A 20,049-nucleotide genomic window follows, 5' to 3' on the forward strand; every position below is an offset into this window, starting at 1 on the left:
GAAGGAGGTTCGTTATGTTTAGCTGGTGAGAGAAGTTACCAAAGATGGGCTGTCATTTGTTTGCATTTAATACGGACCCATTTGATCCTGAACTTCCAAATTTTCTGCTGCAACAGAAATTTGGGACCAAGACGCGAGTGCTACCGTGTGATCATATATTCGGCAGCTGCACATGAGAATATGAGCAGCTCTTAATATCACCCACGTCGTGTTTGTGTAGTTCTGACGCAAGCGTTTAGCCTAGCAAATAATAATGAAATATGCTGCCTTGGTGATATCGGACGAGTAAAATCGCCTGCATGCATTTTGCCAAACGTTTCCCGGCAAAATGCTTGTTTAACCAAATGACTGAGTGCATATGTGGGTACGACAGCGCTGTATTGTGACGGAGTTAGAGCCCGATGTCATGTTCTAGGCTGTTTTATGCGCCACCTTTTCACATCTGTGCTTTCTCTCTATAGGGTTTTTCTTTCGAACACGTCGTATCACTGGAAACCTACTGCTTTCAACACATACCATTACCTTCACCTCGGGCGAAAGTGCTTTGAAATAATTTTTTTAGCCTCTTGTTTGCTTTTCACAACTAACATTCACATAAGAAAAGGAGCGCTTTTGTTGTTTTTCCTGATAATAAACATTGACTAGACAAGAAAAAAGGTGTAACTAACTTCGGGTTTTCGGAAGTATCAGCCGGACTTTACAATATTAGTTAAACAAATGGGGCAGCTTAAGCCGGCTGGTAATCATGTTGACAGCGAGCACTGCGAAGCGGGAAGAAATTATTACGAGCAGCGTGGACTTGCAGCTCAATTTCGAACACTGCCGTACCAGTTATTACCAGTTAGTTATAACTAAGCAAGTCCTTGCACTTGCTTAGTTCGGTGCCTTCAGAAGATTGACAATAGAAATTAAGTTGCTTGGGATTGATTATACAACACTGAAAATGAAACCCCTTTCGGCGAACGATAATAAAGTTTCAAAGAGACAGCTTCTCAAGTTGGCTGCACTTTCGCCGTAAAGCGCCAAATGGCGTGCTGCCATACCCTCGACATTGCGGGCTAATTGCCGGCATTCTTCTGCGCTCTCGCACGTAGCAACGATAGCTGTCGCCATGCAGGTCACCGCCGATCGTTCCGTTCGTTGCCTTAGATGGCTCGCGTTTTTTCCACGGAGCAGCTACCGAGAACTGCCACCCTACCTTTTTCCTTGCGGTCGTAATTACGTCGACGACGCTCGACCAGGTTAAGGACACCGACGACTCACCTGCTCCCACGCTGTCTTCACGCTCGCTCTCTTTTTCTTCCCCCCTCTCTCTCTCTCTCTGAGCGTCATTTTTCTCGCTACCGGCGGCCGTACATTCCGCCGAGAGAGTGCCTCCTCGCCCTCATTCCTCCGAGTACGAGCTCGACTTATGGGTCACCCGTGTTCTCGAAGCCCTGATTGGAATGTCTCGCCTTTCAGGATCCTGCAGAAAAAGAGAGAGACGGGGACACACTTGTTGCGCGATCATGTATAGCGAGCGCAGCCGCAGGGCCTCCAGCAAGGCCGCACGCGATGAAAGTGAGCGCTGCTGGTGATTGGACGCGGTTTCGTGAAAGAATGGAGGAAAAGAGAACAGACCCGTGAGGGGAGGCAGGATGGTTTTCGCGGGCAATGCCGTCGCGGAAAGTTTGGAGCTCGCTTACCCGTTCGGCTAATTGCTACGACTTGCGCGACGAGCATCCGATTTCGCCCGGTGGGGCAAGCCCGAGGCCGGCCCCGTAACCGGTATCGCGTTAGGGTAACGTATAACGTAGCAAAAGAACATGATGACCAAAACTGTGAGCCACATATACGATAGGCTGTGTTGACTCGATCTTCGCTTGCAGAAGGTGCTTGATTCGAACCCGGTGTACCCGCCAGTTTTTCTAATTTGCACAGACGTCTATCGGTCTGATGCTTGGCTGCTTGTGGGTGTTCACATCACAAATTGTACCGTGTGGCGCGTCTTATATGTGCGCCTTATTACCGCTCACTTACTTGTCATATTCATTTCCCCATAAGTGCAAAGCAGCAAGCCGTATTGGCTACTGGCTAAGCTTCCTGCCTGTCCTCAATGCATCTTTATATCTCCAATCCTCGTGCCACACTGCCCCACGCTAGTTCTCCCGCGCTCTGGGACAAGCGGGTTGAGGCAAGGCCGTCTTTCCAGACCGCGTTCTTCAGCGGTGAACTTTCCTGAGAACAAATGTGAGCTTGATGTAACTTATATTACTTTCTGGAAGAAGAAGGTGAGCGTTAAGGCTGAAAAGATGAAGTACCGGCTATAGACACCCTAACTGTCTCGCCTATATGGCGGACACGTGCCATAATCTGACGCAGATACTTTTCTGTTATGCTTGTAGGGGATGTTCTCGTTAAGCATAAATACTGTAAGCATCTGCACGTATTTTTTAGTTTCCACACGAAACGAAATGTCAAGAAAGGCTTTCTCTCTTCTTCTTCGGTGTTACAATTTGGGTTTGTTCGTATGTCATCATGAGGGCGTTCCTTGTAGCGCAACTTGTACATGGACGAAGATGAAGAACATGGCCCACAAACAGAGCTAACTTACGGTTTTTGTTTGCTCGCGTTCTTTTTTTCTCACATCACCTGTGCAAACTGACCCAGGTGTGCTCGTATGATTCTCGACAAGAGACATTTTCGCCAATGTCACGGTATGCGCATCTGTCATGAAGTTCGCTTGCAACAGTGCTCGATGGCGTTTATTCTGTCTCACCTAAGCACACCCGTACAGGTTTACAGACTGATGGGGACGCGACGGCTCTGTCCGTGCACAAGCAGTATACTTACGCAAGGCTCTGAGACTATAGTTTTACCCGACGTCTTTCAGGGAACGCACGGGCATTCTGCGAGAGTTGGCGGCTGCCTCGGAGAAAGAAAAAAAAGAAGAGAAAAACACTGGCTCGTGTTCAAAGGGGCGCGCCAGAGAGGAGGACAGCAAGCCGCTCTCATCTCCACTGCGTATGATACATTCGCAGCAACCTCTGCTTACGCCCACCAGATTCTGTGCTCGTATCAGTGAAGGCATCACGAGCTAGAGTGACGGCAATTTGCGTGCGGATGGCGCCTAACTGCTCTAGCGGCTGTTGTCAGTTCGCCCTTCGACCGGCGACATACCTCCGCGACGCGCTGTGCGCCCTTTCGAGACTAATTACAAATTTTTCCCGTCCCAGCGCTCTCATTCGGCCATCTGAGCTTCTGATCATTACCTACCCGGTTGAAAAACGACAGACAAACAAAGTGACGAAAGCCTGGCTATTCGGTATAAAAGCATCCGCAACGTCAGCACGGGTAGGGGTAACGTCGTTCCTCCGGGGAAAGCCTAACAACAAAACCCACTCCAGAGTTTGGCCAGAGCCTGGCGCACAGTCTCGCACCGCACTGCCCTTTCACTCGGCTGGAGTTGTCGTCGCTCGGCCGAGTGACACTAGTGCACTCGAACGTTTGAAGCCCGCTGCTGTCGTTTCAGTCGAAACCTTTCAGCGAAGGAAAAAATGTACAACAACGGTTTCCCTCGCGCGCCTATGCCGAACTGCGCTTCGCGGCACGAGCTTAGCGCTAAACCCGCACTAGCGCCAGCGCGATGCCCACAACGAGAGGGCGGCGGCAGGCTGCAGTGAGCAGCTCGCTAGCTAGCTAATCAGCCGACGCGCGACGAACACCCTCGTGGGGGCGAGCGAAAGTGCCCGGCCGCTTTAATGACCGCGCGACCGACTGTTTGTTGATCTTTCCTCTCGCGTCTCGTGTTTCACTCGCTTCTACCCCTCTCTCTCTTTCGCTCTCTCTCTCTCTCTCTCTCTCTCCATCTGCACAATCTTTCATTCACTCGCTCACTGCGCGCTCCATTGTCTCCCGCCACGAAACTTTTGCGTCATTGTTTCTTTTCTAACGACATCGTCGGCTCGCTAGGACGGGCGGCGCGTCAGCGGCCTACGTAGCGGTGGTCGCGCCCTTCTGGTGCGTTCGAGAGAATTAAGGGATGGGAAAGAGACGAGGAAGGAGGAGGGATCTCGGCCGTACCAGTGTGTGCGCGCGTGTGTGTGTGCGTGGACGGGGAGGAGAGAGAGAGAGAGTAATGATGGTGAATCGCTGAAACGAGAGCCCTGGGAGGGCGTCAACCCGGTCGGCTTTGCGTGAGCGTAGTGGAAGTCAGTGTAAGGGTTAAATTGCACCCCTTTCCAATAGTTCTGTTGGTTTGAGAGTCTTGTGCCGTCTAGTGAGGATAGACACGGAACACTATATCGCTTCGACGCATCGGGCGGTCAGTCTCCCAGTGCCCTGCTCAAATGATTCATCTATTGTCACAAAATGTTTCTAAGAGTCTCACGCAGAGAAAGAATAAACTTGTATTCAGTTTTTGGTTGTTGAGGTCGGAGCTCCTATTTCAGGATGTCGACAGGCCGCCGCCGGAAAACGCCTCGCGAAGAGCATCCCGGCGTCCCTGGAAAAAGGATTCTGAAATAACGCTGGGAAGTCCGCGCTCGTAGTTCTGAGAACGCCGCACTATACCTTCTTACATCGGCAGTACTTGCCGTGTTGCGCGAGATAAGTATAGAGCTTGCATACAAGTCCGCACTGATTTTATCGTTAATATTTCTTTTTCACGTGACCTGTAATTCTTTTTTTATTTACGCAGTCAAGCTCGTTGTATTTACATAACGGTTGAACGAAAAAATTACACATTAAGAGAATTTTTTTTTATTTCAGAAAGTATACTGACTGTGATAAAGCGGCATATAGAAGAAATGGGCAGAGAAAAAAATGAGGAAGAAGATTTCCCGTTATTAGCCTGAACGTAATTCGAATTCGATAGCGCACTTTCTGGGCGCGGTGCACAAGATGAGGGGTGGGGACTGGTCCTAGATGCGCCGCTCACAACGATGGGCGAATTACGGCGAAAGAAAACGAGTTTTATCGATTTTCCAGAAGCGCGTATCGCAAGATCTATCACGATGTGTCCTCCCATTTCTGCAAAGCGCGCGATTTGGGAGGATTCGCTCGTCTTTCCTCAACATGTTGGACCTCATTACGTCCGCTTATAGGGCAGCCGCTGAAGACACGGGAAGGGAAGTTGATGATGCTGAGCCGATGTTATCGCCAGTCGCTTCCTTGCGTTTATGTACGACACTGATAGTTATGCGCGGGAGAAAACGCGGCACACATAGTTTGCATTATTGCAGCAGCATAGGGCGTCAGCCGATGCGCACATGAGGTTTAGTTCATCCTATCGTACACCTAATCATGCGCTCGGCGAAGATTTATGCTTTCTCTTGCGTTTTCTCCTCTCGCTATAGCTGCCCGCTCATCGCTGGTATGATAATGTGGAGGCACGATTTGCAGGTAGTCCGGAACGAGATCGGTACGCCCACGGCATGCAATTCAGTGCGCGCTGTGTGCAGCACACTTCATTCGCCGTTACGAATTCATCCAATATCGATACGAGAAGATGAGGAAGTGTTTCGTGCTTCTACGAAAATGACGTGATTTAGAACTGCCGCGTAGATTTGAAATTTGCTGTAAATCTCTACGAAGCGCTTGATCTTATACGAATATAGAGCTCGCGCCTACCGCATATTGGCGGCTTAGGCATGGAGCCAGTGGACCTGCAGTGCAGTTGGTCACATTAATTATGCCTTTTATTATATGCTTCGGAGAGAAATGACTAATGCTCAAGTGTATTAAAGCGATTAATCTGGTCCACGAAATCCTTTCGAACGAAGCAAATTAAATGCGTATATCACACTCGCGTTCCTTAAAAACCTGCGATGGAGCAAAATTACGCCGCGTCATGACGTGCGGACAAAATGAAACACGGTGCTGTCATAAATTGCTCTGATTAGATTTGTCGATAGTCTTCTATAAAGGTGGACTACTTCAAAACGACAATGTTAGCCGCAGTAAAACTTAAAAATAAACGTGCATATTGTGGAGGAAGTGCGCTTATGCAGATAACACAATAGGTTTGCAAGTCTTTGTTTTTGTGCTCTTGCTTTGTTTTAGTTTCTTTTTTCTTTCTTTTTAAATAGCAGCTATTACCTATCGCTTACGTCCGCAATATTTCCAACATATGGTACTCCCAGTTTACACTAGCTAAGGTCGCTGTAAGCCGCGACGCAATTGATAGAACGCGTTTTGCAGCGGAAGCTTCCTGGAACAGCAGTTATCAGCTCTCGCATATGCGCTCGCGATATTTCCAACATACGGTGCTTCCAATTCATGCTAGATAAGGTGAGTGTCTCTGAGGATGAACCCTTATTTTAATCCTCCTGCGTGCGGGCGACAGGTGTCTCACTGCCATCGTAATCCGCACACACACCGAAATCTTCTACATTCAAATTTATGCAGGCGACGTGAACAGCAAAGGGAAGAAGGGGTGAGAACGGGGAGGGCGTTGAACGGCAACCACGTTCTCTTTCAAATCTCACACTTGCAATCGTCATGTCCCGCAGATTCTGCAAGGCGCACAGGAACGATATAGTTCTCCCCATTTTGCCGCTTCGAGTGTACACGCCGATTACGACAGCCTTTCTAATTCATTCAGCAGCGTAAATCCACGTCATCCCCTTCGAGCCTCTAATCTCTGTCTTCCTCGCGTGCTTGGGCGACAGTTGTGGAGGCGGCCATGTTTGATTTCCGGAACTTTTTCACAGAACTGTTTGCCGAAGGTAAGCCTTAACTTTCCGTTTGCTCCCGACAGTGCTGCACGCACCGTATGTGCACGTGCTTCTTGCGCTGTGGTTTTCCGCGAAGCTCTCCGATTTCAGACTGCTCACGTTTACAGGCAATACGATGAAGATGATCACAAGAAAAGGGGGTTAAGTGTGGTGCGGCAGGTTAGTCTTAGCTGGCGGTGTAAAATAAAGGGGTAAAAGCGAACGCCTCCTCGATGAAGGCAAAGCCGAAGTTATTGCATTCAAACTTGCTTGCCTGTACAAGACGGGAGAAACGCGTCGTCGAAACCGTGGAAGAGAATGCGGGGAGACGGGCCGTGTGTCGGGGACCCTCCAGACAGGCGAGCCAGAAGAAAAAGAACAAGAAGGTATACGGGAACGTGGCGCAGAGCGGCCCTGGGCTTATCGCCGGCGAGGACTCGAATCCCTCGCTGACTCAGCTCTCACACCCGGCTGGCGCGCGTATATACTGTACAAACGGGCGAGGAGCGTCTTCAATGAGCCGAGCAAATCCCTGATAATACACACGACGCGCAGCGTGAGGCGAGAGACGACGGCGGCTGAAGACGACGAAGGGCAACTGTGTGTTCGAGTGCATCGCACACACGAGATCTTTCGGCCGTGAGCCGCGTCTGCACCGAGGCGGCGCCTTCCGGAACGAATCCCTCGGCACGTTGTTGTTCTTTGTGCGCACTGTTCGAAAAGTTTCAGAATTTGCCGCCACGTGCAACTCTGTATACGGTTCCTTTGCGCGAGCGCAAAAGCCGTCGCCGCATAATCTTAAGCGTAAGGCATTGGGGTACTAGTTGCACGTGTATACGGAAAGAAAACGTAATGTCTTAAGACGGGAGGGGAGATGGAGGAGGAGGAGGGGGGGAGCTTAGTTTCGTTACGCGTGAAAAAGAAAGAAAGAAAGAAAGAAAGAAAGAAAGAAAGAAAGAAAGAAAGAAAGAAAGAAAGAAAGAAAGAAAGAAAGAAAGAAAGAAAGAAAGAAAGGAAGGAAGAAAGAAAGGAAGGAAGGAGCACTTTGTCACTGTACCCATGCTGTAGAGATAGAGAGATAGAGAGAGAGATTGAGAGAGAGAAACGGGGTGGGAAAGTCAAGGAGGTGAACCGGAAGAGATTACCGTTTGCTAGCCTTCACTGGAGGAAGGTTAAGGGGAAGTGAGAAACTAATAATGCCGAGGGGCTGAAATTTCAGCTGTACGTATACCTTCATTAGTCCTAAACTTTCGCTTTTATAGTTATGCGTCGATGACGTAAGCAGGATTTTGACCATTCGTAAATGGTAATGAGGAAGCAGCGTTCCCGATCCTCTGGTGCCCCTCGCATGTCTGCACTGCCGCAATTATGTCACATCCTTTCCTACTTAGTGATAAAGCGGAGATTACGGTGACGTGGGCTATTTGTGGGTAAACACGTACTCATGGTTGCCTATATCAGATGATTGAGCTTTAAAAAAGAAACAATAATAATTAAATAAACAGGGAACACCTGAACACACGCGCACAGTGTGACTGCACTGCTGTTCTTTTATTTCTTTTTTTTGTGTCGGAACCTCTGTTCTGTGTCATTTCTGGTCACCATCCCACTTTACTTCCTCCTCTGGAACTTCTTTGTTCTCAATACTGAAACTGTATGAGCGCTGGTCTTCTTCAAGACGAGTAACGTATACCACACCACGGGAGAGTGCCGGATTCACTTGCTTCATTCTTATAATCATTTTTTTTTCATCTGCGTCTGCTCTTCGTTTTCGTACCCAACGTTACTTCGATATTCATCGGTTGATCACTTCCCTCCTCTACAGTTTTGTTTGCGTGTGTTGGGTAGTGCTAGTACTACTGGTGGTGCATTTCACATGCATGCTAGAGCCAATTTTAGTCTGTCCATCAAGGCCGGCAGTTGCGCCCTCTGGTCGTCTCTTGCGCTTTCACCGAGGCCCGTTACCATACGTCCAGCAAGCTATATATAGTGTCGATTAGTAGTGCAAGAAAAAGAGGAAGCTTCCTTGCATGCTGCAGTGGAGTGCTCTGGGAGCACAAGGCATAGCGGGCACGCACGTGAAAGGCCTCTTCAGTTTTAAGCTGATAGCTTTCTACGGCGTCACACGCTTTAAGATCATCAATTGCTGTCCTTCGTTTGCTCATATGCCCTAGAACTGGAGCCCTATTATCGCTCGATCATCTCCGGAAATGACACTTTCTAGTACGCGTTGATTGGCTGAGCCACTGGTCAGGATACCTGTCGCTATAACGAAGCGTCACGCTGGACACCTCTCCACGCAATCGTGAAAGGACTCCCAGAAATAACCATTCCTGTAAAATACAGCCAGTGTTGACCCCGTAGGTGGCGATCGATAGCCTACATCGACATCGTTGTTCTGAGCGTATGCGATAATTCATGCATCCTAACTTCGCTTTTCAGTCCTCATGACTGCAGGCACTACTGTGCGCAGTCGTTCTTTTATTGTTTATACCTCTCCGCGTGAGTGCTCGTACTGCTTTCCTTCCTCTCCTGTGTTTCGATGGCCTTGAGGAACGCAATCAATCGATTCACCCTGCTTTTCAATCGCCTAATATTTCGGCCATGTGCTCAAAAACTGATAAACAAAAATCAATCTTTGTTCCGCTCAGCCCGCCCTCTCACGGAGAGCCGCCCGCCGTTCCGATCTGAGATTATGTTTGGACATCGCGTTTAGGGGTGCGGCGGCCCGCGGCGTCGTTTGCGCGCAAGTTTTACTTCGTCCTGCCGCTCCTTGTTTGCTGGCTGTCCACAAGAGCCATGTGCTGCTCGGCCAACTCTGCAGGCTACCATCCCGGCTTCGCTTGCCGTCTTCTGTCACGTCATTACTTCCGTTATTTCTTTCCCCCATTATTTTCATTTTTCTTTTGTTTTCGTTTATGAAACACAGCGTCGAACCGGGAACCTGGCCAGTGCTTCTTGGGATCCGAATGAGCGAAAAACAGTCCTCTTTGGACAGGTTCGCGTGCACTGTCTGCACAGTTCTGTGCATTACACGTGCACTTAGCTTACCTCCCCGTACAGCACTGGAACCTACAGCAACTACTCCGCATTGCTTTGGTTTATCAACGCTAAGCCCTTAAAATGAAAAGCACGCGTTTTCCAATTTCATTTCTCTTTTTTATTTTATTTTGTTGTATTTTTATAAATGCACAACTGTGGAATAATGACTGCACATCTTCGCCTAACGTTGAGAGAAAATAGGGGTAATGGAAACCGAAACTATCGAACTCCGCAGTCAAACCAATCGAAAAGCAAGAATAATAAGGTAGAGTCCTGATTGTACCAAGTGCACAAAGCGAAAAAATAAGTGGGCACAAATGTTCTGAATAAGAAAACAAGACACGTCTTACCATCTAATTGCGTTTCCACCTTTTGCCGTCATGCACAGAACTGTCGAGGCTGGAAGAGCTAACCCATTACGTAATGTGGCCTCGTGCCGTCTTCTAAGGTTTCTGTCTGGCTTCGCGGCGGCTCTGGTTTCTCTCGTGCTGTGCTGCTATCTTCCTTTTTACCTTGACGTGGCTCGGATGCGAGCAAAGCTATGGCTCCTTGAAGAAAAACGATAAAGGAAAATGAAACGCGAACGAGTAAACGGAACGCAGAGTCCTCGAAAGGGAAATTGATTTGGTCTTCGTCATTACGTGGCTCTCGTCCCGACGGCCATTCGTTTCTCGTTGTTTCAGCCAACGCACACGCGCATTCATATTTGTTTATCCCAAGCAATTACTGTACTCGTAGAAGTTCGTCTTAACATCTCGTAAAATTTCATACGCGTGACCTTCGAGAAAAAACGGAAGTTGCGTTCTTTCCTTTCTTCTTCTTCATACCTTTTTTAAATTTTTATTTACATGCGGATTGCATATAAAAATCTTCCCATATTCTCTGCGTCATTTCTTCTTTCCCGTGTGCTGTACCGTTTTCTAATGAAAGAAAGAATGTGTCAATTAGCTCAAATTCGAACTTAATTGCTTCAATGATAAGGAGAGGCAAGTTACCACTTTTTAGCCACGCGGCCTTTTACCAAGTACGTACCTTATTAAGCTTTGTACATTCACCTGCGCCGGAACTTCCAGCGAAAAACAAACTTTTTTTTTTCATTCATCTGGGAGAGAGAGAGAGAGTTTGATTAATGTTAAACTGGTCATGCTATACATTAACGGTATACATCTGCGCCATAGTATGCGCATCCGCTGTCTAGTATGTGGTTTCTCAGGTATCCTGCGCAGTCTTTCTCCTTCCACGCTACTTCTGTCGGCGGCGTGCAGACCTATTTCTAGCACTAAATGTAGTGGGATCTTTTTGTCCATCTGACGTCAGCGCGATGGCTTGTTTCTATTTTATTTAGCTTGTCTGATCAAATGGTGATTGCACATGAAGCATGGATTAGGTGTGCTCTAACGGAGTTCCAATGAAAAGTTTCAGTTGCGAAATGTCTGCTGCATGCGCTGCCCACCCCTAGGAATATGTGCAAAATGTTGTTTCATTCTGATCACCACGGTAGACCAGGCTCATCTGAAGCTGCATCCACTGCATCCTTTATAGTTTATATAAAGTTCCCTGGATTGTTACGGCTATAGAGCTGCACGGGGGACACTTTGCGGCTTTTATGGCTTCCGTCGTAACCCGTGATCATGCGACGATCACAAGACGAGCGCGAGCTGCAGCCAACACGTACACGTGAGCCGTGATGTCAGCACAGCCGGCGCATATTGCCGCCTTTCGGCGCCAGAGCCCGAGCCGGAGCTGTGTTTCGCACAAGCTTGCCAGCCACTTTGCAATGACGCCGCCGCAACACTGCCAACCTTTTTATTCACCCCCCGGGGAAACTTGAAGGGCAAATTGGTACTCTCCGAGCAGTGTGGGTTGAAGCAGCGGCAAGGGTTGCGAACGACGCCGCAACCAGACCGAGCACCAACGAGAAACCGCTTGCGCTGCGTTCATAACACCCCACAAGGCAGGGCCTGCAGGCCAGATGTTGCGGAGCGCCGGCTGACCGAAACCACAAGGCATGGCTGCGAGCTTTCAGTTTCAATTTTTTCCTAATTGTTAGAGAAACGTACGTGGTCATTTTATCGCCTTAGCGTTTAGGGCCCCGTGTCGCAGATTATCCGGGGTCGTATGTAAACGTAATGCTTATCGGGAAACGATCGCGACGAACGCTATGCCCGAACGCTGTCTTTCTGGTCGAAACGCTGCCTCTTGGATGGGCCGCGGATGGATGGATGCAAGTCATGAGCGTCCCCATTGGGTTGCGTCACCAAGTTCTTGCTATTATACTGCTTAATGTCCTACCTAGGTTTAGAAATAAAGCAAGAAAAGAAAAAAAAGTACCCCCCCCCCCCCCCTATGAATTCCCACAACCAGATTTTCTGACCCCCTCTTGTGTACTTTGTTTTTGTACGTATCCGTTTTTTGTCGTTTCCCTACTTCCGCCAACCTTGCAATCGATGCGGCGCAGGCGAGCGCCATATGAAAGTGTTTCAAGGAAGCGGGCGCACCGCTCCGTGGACTCCGAGATATTTACGCGCCGGCCTGCGCGAATGGCGGACGCCGTCTCCGGTCTGCGCATTGTAGAAACGCTGGAAAAGGGGTTTGTTTGAGTTTTCGCGTAACAGAATTATGTTTTCTCGTATATTCAAATTACAATCCGAGAGATATATCATGTCTGTAGGTTGTGTGTAAGTCGTAGCTTACGGTTTTTCCGCGTATTTTAACTTGAGAAATTCAATTATTTCACTCAATTCCTTGCGTCACGTGGAAGGCCTGGGTATGTGTGGTTCGAAAATCATCTTGCCGAAACGACGTCCGACGCCGGACGCGGACGCCAGATTTTCTGCGACAAGGGCTCCTTAACGCTGTTGCGTTAAAACGCACGTCTGTTATAGCGCCTCCACTAATGTGCGATTTCAAGCAACTGATTCCTTTAATTAACCGGCTTCATCCCATTCGCTTTTGCTTTCACCTTAAAGAGAACATATTTCTTCGGTTCTTTCATTTGTTTTCATACTCGCCATTTCGTCGCCGGACACCAACCAGTCTGTTTGAGACGCACGCGCTGTCACGCGAGAACTTTGCGGCGTCTAAAGGTTTACGTGCCTTCTGGTCCACTCTCACGAAATGTGATATTACATTGGAGGTGATGAACGTTTCAATGCCTTACACCTGCAAACAACCTATTTGTGACTTCTTCCACTGTTTCCGAGGCACTGCGCGGCCGAAGCCTCTAGGCTAACCTGTTTAGGTTCACAAATCACAGATAATCCTCAAATGTGTTGATTATTTATAGATATCGACCTACTGCCTCCAATCAACTTAGAGTTCCTCGGTTTCTCCTGTGAAGGGCAAAAATGCCTGAGCTCGCACGTGCAACCTCGCCTCATATCCGTAATCGTGAGAAGCTCTGCAAGACGCAAGAAAGCTGCTGCCGCTGCAGTTTCGAAAAAAAGCGCCACCGCTCCTACCTCTGTACTTGAACGCGCCCATTCCGGCCAGAAATCGTTTTTCTATAGTGCGTGCGTCGGCCAGAAACGTCGAAATAAGACGTTCCGCGCCTTTCGAGCCGCGGTGCCAAGGAGAAAAAGAAAAGGCAGGACAATGCGACGGCGAACGCGCATTGGAGAAGGCGGTCGGAAGCTGAGGAGATAGGAGCGAGATGCCGCGTCGGAGGGGCGGTACTCGAAGGAGCTGGGCCCGTTTGTTTGTGTCGAAAGCTGACTTCAAAGTCGCGTCCTTTCGCACGCGCGCGCTCGTCTCCGGTTTCCTCGGACGCGAGCGTGGTCCGCGCTGAAGTGCGAGCGGGGCGGCGCCTCTCGGACGTCTTTCGCGTGCTACGGCAAACAAGAGAATTTTATTGAAGGGCGACCGAAGTGGTTCTGCCGCTCGCTTTTGATTGATTCTTCCGGCCGCGCCTTCGAGAGTGCCTCTCGCAAGCTTGTTTATCTCTCTTTCGTGATTAACCTTTCTTTTTTTATTTCTTCTTTCTCACGTCGTGTTTCGTTTGCTCCGCTTCACTCCACGCCTCCGCGCTTCGCGCGAAAAAAAAAGTACGTCGAAGTGTCTTCATTTGCGTCAATATTTATCGGTTCAGCATGGCGCGCGTTTCTACCCGGGCGCGCTATTTTTTTTTGGGGGGGGGAAGGGGGGGGGGGGGGCGCTGAAGGAAGAAGACAAGGGTTCTCGCATAACATCACGAGCTTCGTCCTTTGTCTGGGACTGCGCAGGCGCTAGTGCGTATCGCCGTTAATTTCACGCATGGTTGTCGTCGCACTCATAACGTCGTAAATGCATCGCTCTCGCGTTCGGGAGGCTGCTACATCCTTTCTTTTTCCTTTTTGCCGGCGTCGTAACGGTTCGCGTGCTGCTTAAGCAACCATATAAAGTGAACCTTTGTAACGAGAGGTGGAGCAGCGCCGATTGATGCTCGCGTGTTGATTGTGAAGCAGGCAAGCGGCGATCGATCGCGCTGTTTGTTAGTTTTGTCACTGTGTGGCAGTCTAGATCTTTGTCCCTGCCGTCCACTTTCTGCTTATTTTACATACGACGGACAGAATGCACGTTACTTACGACGCACCACAAGAAAGTTTCGCCTCTGTGCTCGAATGAGTGTCGGTGTCTGAAATGCGGTCGTCAAGTGTGGCTTCTCCGCAGTAAGATACGTGTTAAGGGGAAGCCAGAATTTGCATTTTTTTTTTCTTTTTTGTGGGGTTTGTCTTATCAGGACATGGAGTAGCTGGACGCTCTAAGAGGCTCAAATGCCGAATGCTAATTATTATTTCAGGATTCTTTAGTATGGTAGTGCTAAGATAAATGGGGCTTCTTGCACTCATTTTACTACACGTTTGCACCAGTATGTGAGCGTGGCGTCCCACTGCGATAACATTCAAAAGCGACGCTTGGCGAATATCACCGGGTTTTCGTGACCGTGGGCTCTAAATGGCTGTTCGGTCGCTTAATAGGCCAACTAATCACACCGGAGGACGCGCGCGCGGCATCGCCGCTGGGTTCCTTGCACCACCACTAGATGTCGCTCACCTCCACGCATCCGCGGCAGTGGTGGCGGAGGCATTGCAGCATCTCTACAATGCCCGAATGAAGCCTTTCGTGTCACTTTATGCGGACATTTAATAAGCACAAACTCGTGTTTCAATTCTTTATACACTCCCACGAGGCTTCGCTGTATGCAGATTCCGCGGGATCGAATCCCGGCCACGGCGGCCGCATTACGATGGGGGTGAAATGCGAAAACACGCGTGTACTCAGATTTAGGTGCAAGTTAAAGAACCCCGGGTAGTCTAAATCTTCGGAGTCCCCCACTACGGCGTGCCTCACAATCAGAAAGTGGTTTTGGCACGTAAAACCCCATATTTTTTTTCTTTTTTGTATACAGATTCCAACTCGTTGGATCTGCTGCCTGTACCTTTCATTCCTTCTTTCTTACTTTTTTTTTTAATTGCGAGGTCTGTTTCCAGCTCCCTGTTTAAATGTTTCAGAACTCGTTGTCACAGAGCCGAGTAATAGCGCATCTCTAATTATGTAGCAACACTCGCGCCAACATGCGCCATGCACTGCGAGACCTCCGCGACGTAAGACATTGGTGTAGTCGTCGTTGACATGCTCTTGACATCTTATGATGCGCGACACTTCCAGGCAATAATTCTGCTCAGCTAATAATGAGCTGGGTACCCTATCTATTTATTCACGTTCCACCTCGAAAACCTGCAGTGTGCTGAATAATGCGTTTAAGACGCATAGCTGAAGCATAAGTGAACTTTTCAAACTCAAGGCCCGTGCACTCCGTCTTGCACTTTATTTTCTTTCTGGAAGGCCGTCTTATTATACGGCTCTAGCGCTGCTTTTTATAATCGCCGTCCCGCATCTTACCCTTTTCAACAATCCGCATTCGGAATGGAGGTTGTCTTCCCAGCATCTTCTTGTTCTTCTACGCCATTTCTCTCTCTTTCTAAATTTCAAAGCCGGGAAGCAAAAAAAAAAAAACAGAGACGAACAAGAGTGGTAGGGAAGAAGTGCTTGCATCTACTCGAATCGCCCTTTCCTCCGAGGGCAACAACCTTCGAACGACGAGGCCTTCGCCGAGGGAGCTCGACAAACAGCCCCGATTTAAGTCTCCCGCCTAAAAGCGACTCCAAGTTGTTCGGTCGCCCTTGCTGCACTTTCAAAGCCCACCGCTGAGCATCGGGCCGAGCGTAGTACGTGGCCAACCGACCGCCCCGCGCAGGCGAGCAAGAAAATGAACTGGAAAGTGCATGAGGCAATTGCGTCTCCCAGTGTATACTTCCTTTTTTTCTGCCGGTTCTCTCACAATGTTTCCGTTCCTTCGGGCTGTTGCCTTGCGCTTGTGCCGTCAACAGATCGCCTACAATGAACTGTACAGTCTCTCTTGTTCTCGTCTTCAGCGCCCACCTCCCTTCTTTTTTTTTCTTTTTGTGCTCGCTGGTCGCCTAAATTATTCCTCTCGTTTGTATTTGTTTGTACTGCAATCCCGAAATAAAGACAGTATGTATAAAACCCGCGTTCTTGCGCCCTGAATGAAAACTTTTTTTTTTAGCAAGGCGAACTTCTTTCGTTTTGTTTTCTTTCTTGCTTCCTTTCGTGCTTTCTTAACCTCCCGCAATTCCTTAATGCAGAATGCGGATATGACTTATCTGAGCTCTTGTCTTCCTTATTCTTATCGACGTTTGTGTTGTAGAACTCACTTTTGTTTTAGCCGTTTTGTCGGCGTTTACGTGTAAACGTAACTAAAAATGAAATCAGTCTGTATCAGCACGCTAGAGGAAAGACCCAAACAGTTGCTTCTGTTTGACGCACGAAAAGGAGCGGTCGTATACGTGCAGAATTTTAAAGACACAATGCCATTGGATGAGCAGCTTCAGTTCAAGCGCGCACCTTTAATATATTGAAATATGTACACACACGCACACTTGCAGTAACAAATGGCGACAGTAGCCTAAAACACTTTGTCTTCGAACTTTTTGCTTTGCTGAATGTACCTGCAACAGCCAGCCTGTTTTCTTCAGGATTTTTTCTTTTCTTACTTTCTTGCGCCTCGCTCTGTTGAAAGAATGTGCAAGCATTATGCCTTTTGGAATCAGTGAATATTTCTTATGTTCTTTTTTTCTACCGTTTTGCAGACGCAACGAACCTGGCGCCGCGTTGTGCAAGGAACCGATGCCTTGGAACAGAAAGGAGGAGCACCTTCGCTTCAGTAACAACGTCCTCATAAAAGGTGCGTACTGCGCAGACCATCTGCGCACTGCCGAGGTTGTCCACCGCGGCGTGCTGAACCACTATTTTTCGAAATTTTCGTGACGCTTTTCACTTCAGCCGTACCGGGACAAACAGCCCCCGTAAGCCAGAGATGACGTAGAAACGAAAAAAATGTGCTGGAGAAGTGACAATGAAATCAGCGTGACGTCATCGATTCTGGCAGCGTCCGCAGAGTCTGATTGTGGAGAGTTCATTGTTGTTTGTAAAGAAGGACCACGGGCGCACTTGAAACAAGAAATACCGTACCACTGGCACTCAACATTTTAGAACGTTAACTGCATCAAAGCGGCGCGAATAAGCGAAAATGCCTTGAAATCTGTGACGTAGCATCGACGACACCAGTGCTAGGTTTTGGCGCGAAGCTGAAAAGGAGTTTCACCTTAATGTTTGTGCTGCTAACAATCGACCCTTTCTTGTCACGAAAAACTCACGGAAAAAAAGGTTAACTCTAGTAATGTAAACTGCTCCGCATTTCTATTTATTATCACTTTTAAGACTGTGAAATATCGTAGGAAATTAGTCTATATCGCGCTTTATGCGACGACACTGGTGCTTGTACCTCATAGGCTTGTTCAACTAACGTCAGGGAATAACAAGCGCGAATTCCAACTCGAGATATTCCAGCATGCGCGCGCCTTTTGTAAACACCTTCGTTGGCCATCCGGCAACACTGAGCAAAAGTGGCAACCTCGAAAGTCATCTCTCTCTCTCTCTCTCTCTCTCTCTCTCTCTCTCTCTCTCTCTCTCTCTCTCTCTCTCTCTCAGTGCGCGCGTGATTGTGCCGTTCTCTACGCCCGCGAAGGCAACGTTTCCAACACTCGAGATTGCAACTGCGACGCGAAAGGGTTGTCCTCCTTTCTTCCGCTCCATACTTTCTCTTCTCGCTTCGTGGCGGTCGTCTAGGGAACTGCAACGACAAGCCATAGAAATCCATGGCGCTTTACTACAGCGCCGACGCGGGAGTTTGATTGCTTTGTCGCTGCATTGCTCATTGCCCGCTTCTTTTTTTCGCCGCCGCTGTTCCGAGCACAGCACCGCAGTCGTGGGCAACTTATTCTGGCTACAACGACATTCCGGCGGACGACAGCTGACTCTCTCTCTCTCTCTCTCTCTCTCTCTCTTTGCGGGAGGCGTTCGCGTCTCGCGAGGAGGTAGGCTGTTGCAGTTGTCGTTGCTGTTGTAGTATTTTTTTTTTGTCTCTAAACTTTAACGCTGCAGTCCATACAACATCACCGCGTCTCTTTCTGAGAACAAGAAATATGGTTGCAACGAACCGAATGGACAGAGAGAGTGCGAACGGAGGAAGTAAAGCCCAAAGAGTCTGAAAAGGGAACCAGAAAAACGAAGAGACCAAATGCTCCAGTCTTCAGGGAGCGCCTTTCTTTTCGCTGTCGGCGCATGACCAAAACGTTACAGACCGCTGTGGAGGGACGCGTATAGGTTTTACAGTATGCACGCCAGTCTTCTGAAAAGAAAAGAAAGAGCAAGAATAAAATCAGATAAAGAGCGAAAGAGGAAAACAAAAAAAAAACATGCACCCAGAATGCAGCAAGTCGCAAGTGAATCAGAAGAGCACACACAAAATGTTGCAAGCAGGGGGCGTGCATTGCATAGCAAGAGCTCATACGCAGTGGCGGGAACACGCGCGTATACATCTCCGAGGATGTCGGCACGCAATTTGGCATCCTGCAGCGGCATGACTCTTCTTCGGCCCCAACCTCGTTCGTACGTACACGGAGTCTATACGACGAGGAAATGACATCACTGCGCGGCAGCGACCGCATACGTCATTTCCGCTCGTTTGCGTCAGGCGGCGCATAGCCGCAGTGCGTGGCGCAAGAAAGTGCACGTCTAGCCAGCAAGGCTCCTGTACTCTTGGCGGAGGAAGAATAAGAGGGTGGGGTAGGCGGTGCGTTGTATTTTTCGTGCGCGCGCATCGTGTAGCGAGTCGCCATCCTGATCGTGGCTTGGTTCAAAGACTTCTTTCAGACCCACGCTGACCCCGAGAGCAATTTTGCGCGAACGCGCTTTTATGTTGCCAGGGGTATTCCTTTGTCATCTTTGTTTCTTCGAGAACTTTTGTTTTGGTGTGTTCACAACGCACTCAGCTCCAAACAATCGAATAAGCCTGACGGTACTATGGGCGGTTTATACACGAGACAAATGTTTCACTACGCGCCAAGAATGTTTGAGCTCCAGGGCTTAAAGCAATTGGCGAAGGACAACAATAGCACTGAGTGGGAGCATGTTTTTCTGCACACGGCACAATCGCTGTTTAGGCCAGCGCGTTCGTGTAGACCGGGTTTCTCGGTATCACGCGAGGAATTATTAGTGACGGAAACAGTTTGTGCACGTCGTGTGACACAGCGCGCATGTTTTTTAACATGTTAGCAATTCCTCCTGCGTGCGGGACGTCGCGTCGTGCTGCCGTATACTGTGACGCAAGCTGTTTCGTGACAAATTCAAAGGTCTCCGCTGATGCAAAGTGCGAGAGTTCACGCTTGCGTTAAACTCTGTGGAGCGCAGTGTACGTATCCAGAGCGAAACAAACAGCACGTTCAATTCTGTTCGCGCAAACTGCGAAAATTCTGTGTTGGCTGGAGATAGATATAGACGAATGGTCGCTTGCAACACCCCGTTGGTCTGGAGCACTTCAGTGGCATGTAGACCAGACGTAGCGCAATAGTACGAACCTGACGGGAAATGTCATTCGCTGCCACGCATTCGAACGCAAACGCCAGCATCGCTTCTACTTCTAGCTAGCGCTAATATAATCTTGTGACGTGGTGATTAAAAGTATATCGCAATTATTCCAGCTTTCGTAAATGTTTTCATTGTCCAAAAGAATGACCAAATGAGTTAAGCGCTTTACGTTGCCTTATAAGGATTTGTTGTTCCAGCGAATAATGCAGTAGCGGAATTGTTCAAAGCCCTCCCCCCCCCCCTTTTTTTTTAATCAAGGTTATCTGTCATTTGCAGTCATGACCAAATGAAATGCGATGCGATAGAAGGCCGTTAATAGACATTG

General features: G+C 48.7%; 1 protein-coding gene across 3 annotated transcripts in view; it reads left to right on the plus strand.

Moving 5' to 3' along the window:
• LOC135898782 (uncharacterized) overlaps positions 1-20,049 on the plus strand; it is a 343,693-nt gene that overhangs the window by 214,827 nt on the left and 108,817 nt on the right. For all 3 annotated transcript variants that reach the window (XM_065427942.1, XM_065427941.1, XM_065427943.1), the window contains exon 4: positions 16,886-16,980. The gene's annotated coding sequence lies outside the window, so the exon portion shown is untranslated. The remainder of the gene's footprint in view (positions 1-16,885; positions 16,981-20,049) is intronic.

This window comes from Dermacentor albipictus, chromosome 3 (assembly GCF_038994185.2).
Source record: "Dermacentor albipictus isolate Rhodes 1998 colony chromosome 3, USDA_Dalb.pri_finalv2, whole genome shotgun sequence".
Lineage (NCBI taxonomy): Eukaryota > Metazoa > Arthropoda > Arachnida > Ixodida > Ixodidae > Dermacentor > Dermacentor albipictus.